This window comes from Gadus macrocephalus, chromosome 1, assembly GCF_031168955.1.
Source record: "Gadus macrocephalus chromosome 1, ASM3116895v1".
NCBI lineage: Eukaryota > Metazoa > Chordata > Actinopteri > Gadiformes > Gadidae > Gadus > Gadus macrocephalus.
The window spans coordinates 6,027,861-6,037,860 of NC_082382.1; positions in this window are offsets into that span (position 1 = coordinate 6,027,861).

Genomic DNA, 10,000 nt, shown 5'->3' on the forward strand with positions numbered 1-10,000 from the left:
CATGCATTGTTGGGCTTGAGGGCTCATCCTCCTACACCCTCATCATGGCCTTGCGATGCCGCGTCCCGGCAGCCTCCTCACTCATTGACTCCTCTGTCCTCCTCCTCCCACGGTCCTGTCCATACAGAATCCAGCTTTTGTCCCACCAAGGACAGACGGTTGTGTACACAGACGACCCAACAGCCGGCATCACGCAGCAAGCACAACACACACATGATGTATACTTGTGCTGAAGTACATTCATGTGAAGTATAGACATATTGACTAGGGTACTCGATTTTGCAGATAGAATGAATACAGAATAATCATGATAATTATTATTATGATATGCGATGACGTAATTTAGGAAAATTACGTGTTTTCATCTCCTATGATGTTTTTGTTTCATATTGTTCATAATGTCATTTATATATTCATTCAATTCACTTTCAATATAGGGTGTGACTGGGTTAATTTGACCTTTTTATGTTGTTTTAGATGTATAGTCACGTAGTTTAGTTTGATTATTTCTTTCTTAAAATCAAGTTAGTAACAAACGTGTACATGCCTTCTATATGTTGATCTGAACACATTAAGGTGGAACACACACACACACACACACACACACACACACACACACACACACACACACACACACACACACACACACACACAGAGAGCATTGTGCCCTGTAACTGAACCCTGGCCTAGGGGCTCTTTCCTCCCAACTCTGGTGACATGCAGAGCCCCCTCTGCCTAACTTGATTCTTGCGGTCGCTTATCCTACCCAAGCACGTACAATTCCCACAGAACTAAACACAAACATCGGAAGATTTTGGCAGCACGCGTTTTTTTAGGAATTGGACATGGCACCAAAGGGGGCAGACACCATGCGTACAACTATAACCACGGTAACAACAAAACACAAAGCAAAGCTTGAAGGACTAAGCTATGAACAGGAAATCAGAGGCCTCTCATTTTTTGCCACAGGTTGAAAAAGGATTACGTTTTTCGTTTTCCCGGTAGTAATCGCACACAGATGTCATGGACATCAAGTGATGGAACCTATTCTTTGACACAAAATGTTTAGCATGCAAAAAACGTTTAACAAACATCATGAGTCTACTGTTCACAGTGATTCCCTCCCTGCGAAACCACCAAGTCCCTGGTGGAAATCGTGCGGGACAAGTTGAGGCCGATATCCGGTGGGAGAATTATTTCTCTTATTAAAATGACCGTGACTCATCGAGTTATTCCCGCAGACAGCAAACGCTTGACTAATAATGACGAAAAGAAATTCTTTCCTTTTATTCTCATGCGTACACTTTTGGTCATTGTTGTCTAACTCATTTTAAGATAGCAGAACCACATGCGAGTTACTGCCAGGGCTCCGACCCAGTTTAAAGGACAAAAAACAAAAGTGGTATTGAGTGATATTTTCAACAGAACGAAACACGAACAAAAACAAAATCATATTTACTGTTCCAGAATAGAACCTTTTAATGATTTGGCCTCAGAGCATTAAATAACAGTATTTTTCAGTATTAGGAAAATGCCAGCTAATAAATCATACCTATTTCATGGCATCAATGAATAGATAGGCTATGTTATAAACATATTAAGAAAATTATGAAAATGTAATTCTGTGGACTTATGGTCATCTTCTTTCATCTACCTTAATCTACCATTGTTGCCGTTTAAAGTGTAAATTAATTCACTGTTTCCTTTTCAACTGTATTTGATTTGATTTTTAAACGTTATAATGTTAACTCTGCACTGTATCTACCTTTTAATGGAGAAAGGCCTAACCAATGACTAGGCTCGCAAATTATAGAAACCTTGCATGGTTTCATAATTATAAGTGATTGAATGATTGAAGCAGATCTAAAGCATAATGCTCTTTAAAATGTCCTTGACAAATGAACTAATATTTAAACTGAATAAAATAAAAATACAATTTAACCAATATCAAGGGTCAAAGGTAATGCTAAAATGGCAGGTCTAAACTGACAGGCAATTTAAAGCTGCATAAAACAATAGCATTCTAATTCTATTTTCTATATATGTCCAATATATGTGTGCTCTGCACTTATTTAAATGACACTAATACACTCCTTTATCTCACACCACCATCACCATCAGTGGTGGTGGTGGTCTGCAGTTCCTGGAAACAATAAAGCAAAGTGTAAATATTGCATTGCTAACATCATTGCGTCAGGAAATGCCTTATATACAAACTATATTGCATTAGCTAAGCATGCTGGACACCAAAAACCTGATGTTAAAGCCTGTTTCATGTTTCATTAATACTACATAAAGGGTTTCCTTATGTCCAATGAAAATATCTTTTTAATTTCACAAAAATAGCCACAAATACAGAAATAGATTCACTGCTGTTATGTACAATGGACGAGAATGAAGTGATTAGGTGTATAGAAAAAACCCTACCTGCATATCCACACACACCTACACGCCCACACACATACACATTGAAACACACACACACACACACACACACACACACACACACACACACACACACACACACACACACACACACACACACACACACACACACACACACACACACACACACACACACACACACATACACACACACACACACACACACACACACACACACACACACACACACACACACACACACACACACACACACACACACACACACACACACACACACACACACACACACACACACACACACACACACACACTGCTGTCACACGAATGCTATCTATAGTCCCGTGATTACAAGACCACAACAAAACATCCAAGGTTATTTTGGTACGCACAGCTTCTCGGCACAGCAACCCTAGGCATTAAGGAGGGTACGGCGGAGCCACGGGATGTAACTGACGGCTACATGAGGGAGTTGCAGGGTGTTGTCAGGTGTGACTAATCCTCTATTATTTGTCCTAATTAGGTGAGGTGTAAACGCGCTCCATGGCAACCCCTCGGAGCCCTGAAGTAATGATGGAATTCCGAGAATGCATACACAAGCGAAACGGACGGATATAGAAATTAAACATCACACCCTTCAGGTGCTTCACCTACATACCCACCCCCACAAACCTCTGGGCCACACCCTCCGCCCTCCCCCTCAACCACACCCATCTCTAGGCCACACACTGACCCTCCCCCTCACCCATACAAACCTCTCGGCCACACCCTCCACCTAACCTACACCAACCTCTAGGCCACACAATCCACCCTTCAACCTAACATCCACCAACCTCTCGGGCACACACCCCACCCTCCACCTCACCCATGCAAACCTCTCGGCCACACCCTCCACCTAACCTACACCAACCTCTAGGCCACACAATCCACCCTTCAACCTAACATCCACCAACCTCTCGGGCACACACCCCACCCTCCACCTCACCCATGCAAACCTCAGGGGCACACAACCCACTCTCCACCTAACCTGCACCAACCTCCCCGCTCATCAATGGCTCACAGACAAGACACTCCCTCTCTGTGCGATGGATTGTATGGTGGGGGGGCGGTTTGTCATTACGGAATCCCAAAGTCTAAGCTGTTTAATCTCTAAATGAGCATGTGTCCATTTTACCAATTTGAATTCATCTCTTAATAAGCCCTTGACATGGGGTTCTTCTTTTGTCCATGCCTTGATTCTCAGGGAGATCAAAGTGAAGGGAAGGATGATGCAGTGTCCGGTAAGCATCATTAGCCCCAAGGGTGCGTTGCTAGGGCTGCTGTTTGTCCACATGAAGGCCCTGGCAACGGAATCTTTGGGATGAAGCAGGATGTCTATCTTCACACCAACTCAACTACATCTACGTCCTCATGTGTCTCTGTACGTAGCCTTTGAGCTGAAGAATTCCACTGTGGAGATTTCCATTTATTTTCAATAGTCCCTAACCAGAGCCAAACCACGCAGACATTGCGGGAAATCCGAGGGAATATACTTCTTTTCTTTATACTTCTTGAAGATGTGCAGAAACAATCCCCCAAGCGACAACTGGAGTAGTTCACACGTACCGTATATTTGACTCAAAGGTTTTATGAGCTTTTAAGTGGATGCCTTTATCCTGAACTGTCCTTTTGGTATTTGTTTGTTTCAGAAAATAAAATATAGACTCTTGTCAGAATGGCTTGACGGGCGGTTAGGCAGGAAAACTAACAATAGCATGAGGTGAGTTATGAGTGACCTGCACCTCCGATGAACTTACATGTCCCATGTTGGAATTGAAGACAAAGCACTCAACAGTTAGCCAAAACAGGTTGCTAACAGGGGGCTCTTGGTTCTTTAGCTGTGTTTATACACAATTTGGCTAAGTTGTTTGGCTGTAATCAAAACACTGGGTTTACTGGGAAGACCTTGTGTATAAGGTATAAATAGGAGCATTAATAAAAGATTTCCACCTAGCCCCATGTCTAAAGTGAATTCTCATTCTTTCTTGTTTACAGCCACGGCCGTTGCATAACAGATGACACCATGTCTCCTCCCGTCTTGTTTTGTTTTTTTGTTAGACAAAAAACAGACAAAACCTGCTGTTTGTTTTAGATATTAGATATATTTGGAATTGTACATGTTTTTTTCTCTTTGTGTGTGGTGCTTGAGGGACATCGGATCTGCCTCTGGTTAACCCAGTGGGCTCGGATAGATGGTGGTGTCCGAACAAAAGCCCAGAACATGGAACACATCTGCTGCCACACTGCAGCACATGACCGGACCGCTTGTACAGAACTGCATCTGGTAAAGGCATCATAGCTACATGATTTAGCTTGTAAGGCATAGAAAGGGACATGCTGAAAAGCAGAGCGCACAAAGTATGGGGTAAGAGCTGAAGGTCGATCAGCAACGAGAGGTTCTATGCTGGGCGTAAAACGCTAAGCTGTAAAACATGGCGTGAATGGGAAGCAAAATATTGTACGTTCTCCGTGGTTGTACAGTGTCAATGTGTACAGTCACACGAAGGGCAGTTGTCTGTATTGTTCGGTGGTATAGAATATCATGGAGGAAACGTTGACGCCCGTTTTTTGCTCACATTCAGCCTAGAAGTTTATGAAATGGACCCAAGATATCCTCATAACAAAATGCAGGACATTGTTTTGAATTCAAAATATGCATGCTGTTTCTGTAGGCGTAGTGAAATGAATACAGCTACATATATTCTATCATTATACTTTATAAATGAACAATGATAATAAAAATTATTTTACTCATCTATTTTAATTTATTATTTAATTTGATTGTATTTGAAGCACTTTGAGTCTGCCTCATGTATGAAAAGTGCTATATAAGTAAAGTTGCCTTGCCTTACCTTAGATGAAATGTAAAAATAAATGATGTGTTGACCACCTACAATCTACAAGGTACATCTACATTATTTCTTTATGTGATTACCATGACTCGTGTAAAAAAAGTTTTTGTAATTGGTTCTTTAAAGAAAATGCACAGACGTTCATGTTAGAGCATGAGCTAATAAATGTAGATGCATTAATCTTGAGGTATGTGTACTTTTTTTTTTATCATGACCATGCACGCTGGCTGGCTCCTCTCCTTCTCCATTCCTGAATAGACCTGCCTATGGAGGTCTATATCAAAAGAGCACCCTATTTGGGGCTTATTCATCCATCTACCTCACCTACAGGGTCGACGTATCGCCTATCACCCCTTCCAAAAGCTTGGCGTCATTACCCCTTCCATTGTCATGGCACTCCCACCACGAATAGCCCTAATGTGGGCTGTGACCATATAGGGGCATCCCCCTCTGTTCTCACCACTACAAAGGGTAGTGGCGGTAGGTCTCAATTAAAGGTCATCCGCTTTCCTCCCAGTTCCCTTGACCGCTCATGACCTTGTCGTATAAGTGCTGAGCTGTGGTTAACAGCCCCACAGGTCTCTCTCTGCATGGGGGCTCCCTGGCCCTGCCCAGCACGCGGTCGACTGGGATGTGTTCCACTGTTTGGGTTTCAAACTAGTGGATTCCGATAAGTCCCAGGTGCACATCTGGAGGGTGGTGGAGCAGAGTGCTGGGGAGAATACGTCACACACTCGTTCCAAGTTCATTGCTTTTTCCCCCCCCCTACTTTCTGGGAAGTGTTTTTCCCGCTGCAGGGACCGTTTGGATCCTGGTTTCCTTGGGGGCGGTGTGCCCACTGTCTAATGATAGTGCTATCCCCACGGATTAAGTTACTAAGAAGACCCCCTCGTTGTTTCTGCATGCTTCCAGTTGAAGACCAGCCTAGCCGCCTCATTGCTTTGGCAGACAATACCTTTACTGAGCTTAAGCAGCCCTTCCCCACTACCCACAGCCAGTGCTTACCCAAGCCCCTCACTGCCGGTTAACGTGGAAGGGGTTGCTTCTTTGTGGAGCTATTCCGGTATAAACTTTACCACTGGACCACCATGACGTCCTAAAGCAACTTAGGTTTGGCGTCTGATTGTGGGTTGACCACGAAACACTGGCACACGTCTGGGTGCCAAAAGTGTAACTTTCCATCACGGACCATGGATATGATACTGAATGGCGTTCATCCTTTCCTACCATGTAGGCAGCAGACGATTAAGCTCTCACTTTCCAGTATGACACATTTAGCCGCAGCGAGACATCTCCCCTGCAGCACCGTCAAGGATTTTCCGGCTCTTGGCCTGTTCCATGACAACCCCGGGCTCGCGTCGCTTTGCACTTTGTCATCGGTATGACGGGAAGGCGGTTCTCTTAGTCATCACAGGGTTTTCAGGAATTTGTCACATTTAATGTGCTCCTCATCAACCAATGGCGGTGTCTTATCTTGATGGACCGGTACCGATCTGGCATTTAGAAAATGTGTCCAAAGAATGCCGGCTAATAGATCTTGCACTTAGCCTTTCAACTGGTCTTTGTCATCGATGTGGCTTGCAGCTGTTTGTTTTCTGTTCTTATTCAGTAGTACGGTTGTTTTGGTTTCCTCTATTTTGCCAATTGGACATGATGAAGGACAATGCCGCCAAGCTAGCTTCTCTCATCAAATTCAGGTTCAGATGAATTCAAATAAATTGAAAGGTAATAAAAAAAACAAATCCTTTTAGGATTTACATCCTGAAGTTGAATGGATCCTTATTCTTTTGGTTGCTGTTTATTTTCCATTGTCCATCGTGTCCTAGCCTAAGCTGTTGTGCTGTGTTTTTTATGTGGTGCATGGTAGATCAAGGCTATGTTCAAGTTGACAGCGCACTCAATCTCTTTCTTCTTTGCCTTCAGCGGTGTCCTTACGTTTGTTGAAGGTTGCTTACGTAAAGTCACTTTTGCAGAGGCCAATAAATTACATAATAGAAATTCCATATGCAGTTTTTACTGATAGAATGCATTTTTCATATGCTTGAAGTCATACTTGTCCGAAATCAGGAAACTATTATCTGTGCTTTACATATTGCAGCAATTGTGTTTCACAATTGAGTTATTTTTATTTTTCACACACAGAAATTCTGGAAGCAATTGATAGGAAGCTAATGGAGATGTTATATCAAACTAATTCCATTTTGTACTAATGTTATGACATCCAGACCCCAGTATGTAGACTAGGTACCGGACACGAAGCAATGGAATGTCGGAAAGTCCCATCTTTCTTACCTAGCAAATTTACCTTATTATACAATCACTATAAAAAACCCACACTTGACCATATATGGACTGGGACAAAGCAAGGCTATGCAGATAAGGGAATGTTATTTCTGGAAAATATAAGGACTGAAACTGATTTCTTTGGAGGGATAATGTTTTGCTTCACAAAGTCAGTTCTAGAACACTCGGTTTTTCCTCATCCTGAGAGTGTAACACCCCCAGGCCTTGATGTGGCCAGAGATAAAGATTCGCCATTTGCCAACAAATATGCATGGATCATCCAAAGTCATCCTTTAAGTCACTCATGTTGCGATTGTATTGGGGCAGAGTGCAGGAAACTCAGAAGATATTGGAGGGAAGGGGCTTTCAGAAATGTCAGTGGCTTGTCAGTTCTTCATGCAATTGGCGCCAAGTGATAAGATGAAAGCACTTTATCTGAGAAGTTGGCCTCTCTCTTGACACAGGGAACAGTTATGGACAGATGTTTTCTTTACACATCTGTGCACTTCCCTTCTGGGTAATTGGATGCACTTGTATGGGTGAGGCCGGGTCACACATTCATGAGGTTCCTCGACCCCAAAAAGCACAACGGAGGAAGTATTACGAGTGGGATGATGGGTAGCATAGGGAAATGCAGCAGAAAGGCTCCATCCTTACACAATCGCATCTTTCTTTCTGCTTTCGTACCCGAGGGCGAGGTAAATATTATTGGAAGCGATGTAATTTTATCATGAGGCGTGCGATGAATAACATAACTGTTCTATGTCACCGTATCATGTCAAAGCATATCACGATTCCCCTCTAAGGGGAGTCTATGTCTCTATCAGGGCTCAAAGCGGCATTTCTATCATGCATTTAGGATAGTGAACAGTGTGCTGCAGGCTGCTCAGCATGGAGAGCTGTGGTGAAATCATTATGACAGATAATTAACAATTTGGACCAGACGGGCTAAGCAGTGTCCAACGTGTTTAGGATACATCAGCAGAATGAAATGAAACACCAAGCGGTCTAATTGGAGCTGATTTGTGTAGGGGGGGCCCACTGGAATTGTGTGAGGCCCCTTGCTCTAGATCCAACCCCTGTTTCCATTTATAGGTAGGTACATGAGCTTCCAAAGTTATGAAAGTTGACGTTCAAACGTTCAATAGATCTTTTCATTGCATAGTGTGTGTGTGTGTGTGTGTGTGTGTGTTTGTCACGAGTGTACCTGCGTGCATGTGTGTGTGTGTGTGTATGTACAGCCGTATAACCGTGTTGTTGGGTGGTTAAACCTTGGCAGCCACACCCTGGCCTCGCTGCCAGACAATTTTCTAATCAGCGTATGCAGGTCATTGGAGTGAGATGGCTTCACCCTAAGCCTTTCTAACCGAGAAAAGATGTGGTGACTTTCCCCCCAGACGTGGAGAGCGCCAGACCTCATGGTTTTACTTCGGTCCGGGGGAACCTTTCTTTTTTATTGTGTATTTCTTTTGGAAATAATCATTCCATGATGGACTCATATAGAGATCTCAATATCCTGTGTGGCAGCGGCTGAAGGTGGAGTCCTGTGTGGTAGCGATGGAGCTGAAGTTGCTTACCGTGTTACACTGAGTGTTGCGCTAAGCATTTCCAGCTTGCATTTATGGCCAAACTTTCAAATTTCACAGTAATTGGAGCTGTGTTTTTCCACTCTCCCTCTTCATCTCTCCCTCGTTTTTTCTCACTTTCTCCATCCTTCTCGCGCTCTTTTCTTTACTTCTCTCTCCCCTTTCCTATCTCTGTGCCCAGTAGAACAGACATTTCCAACAGCCGACCAGACAGAGGGAATCTTGAACCCCAAACCGTGCAGGATATCGTCACTCCGTGTATCATTGGTGAACGTTTGATTCAGACAGAAGTCTATGTCCCCCCGTTTGGGGAGGGTCCACCTTGGAGAGCCGTGGGCCCTCTGTGCTCAAATCTTTCCAGGCATACACTTGAAGCCCTATAGGTCACGTTGGGCGGTTGTGCGGTTGTGCAGTTGTGCGGTTGTGCGGCTGTGCGGTTGTGCGGCCAGTGAGTCCCAGGGATGTTTAGCCCTGGTGACTGCCAGGTCGAGAGACCTGAGCACTCGGACCCATAAAGATGCCTGCTCCGTCCTGTGTATAAACATCCTATTGGACCACACAAGACCACCCCCACAAATCACGGTGTGACCGCAACTCACCATTGGGTTTTTTATCAAAACAAATGTTCCGTCTTGTCAAAGGTGCCACAGTTAATTATACAGCAGTTTGAAACCGACAGGAAAAAAAATCAACCGGAAAGATGGAACCTGACGAGAACAAGGCTGGAGTCTGACGGGGCTTTACTGGAACCAATCATCAATTTACTGTTTGGGACAAGAATGTGTGTAGCTTTCTGTTCCTACAAATGACTGGAATCGGTTCATTCAGCTTAACAAT